This window comes from Tupaia chinensis, unplaced genomic scaffold (assembly GCF_000334495.1).
Source record: "Tupaia chinensis unplaced genomic scaffold, TupChi_1.0 Scaffold000627_1, whole genome shotgun sequence".
Taxonomy (NCBI): domain Eukaryota; kingdom Metazoa; phylum Chordata; class Mammalia; order Scandentia; family Tupaiidae; genus Tupaia; species Tupaia belangeri.
Window position 1 is genome coordinate 2,315,733 of NW_006160147.1, and position 581 is coordinate 2,316,313.

A 581-nucleotide genomic window follows, 5' to 3' on the forward strand; every position below is an offset into this window, starting at 1 on the left:
GCCGGATCGCTTCTTAGGTCTGGTTCTACGGTGAGAAGATCGTCTGCAGCCACCCTCATACCTGGCAGAGGGAGTGGGCAGAAACCACCCTCTTTCTTCTTTTCTCTCCACTCCCTCCCTCCACCTCCACCAGTCCCTGCCCCGAACCTTAGCTCTCTCCTCCCAACAGAGGTTTCCAGCTGTTGATGCCTGGATGGACCCGGCTGCAGGGAGGAGGAGGAAACTCTGTCCCTCCCTCCTTCCACATCTCCCCACCCTCCCTCCTCCTCCTCCCCTGCCCGCTCTCGGTCTCCCTCCCCCTTTCTCCTCTTAGGCTGTCGAGTCGCCTCGCAGCGGCGAGCTGCGAGCGCCGCTCTCTCCTCCCAACAGAGGTTTCCAGCTGTTGATGCCTGGATGGACCCGGCTGCAGGGAGGAGGAGGAAACTCTGTCCCTCCCTCCTTCCACATCTCCCCACCCTCCCTCCTCCTCCTCCCCTGCCCGCTCTCGGTCTCCCTCCCCCTTTCTCCTCTTAGGCTGTCGAGTCGCCTCGCAGCGGCGAGCTGCGAGCGCCCTGCTCCAGTCCCGGCTTGGAACTGAACTG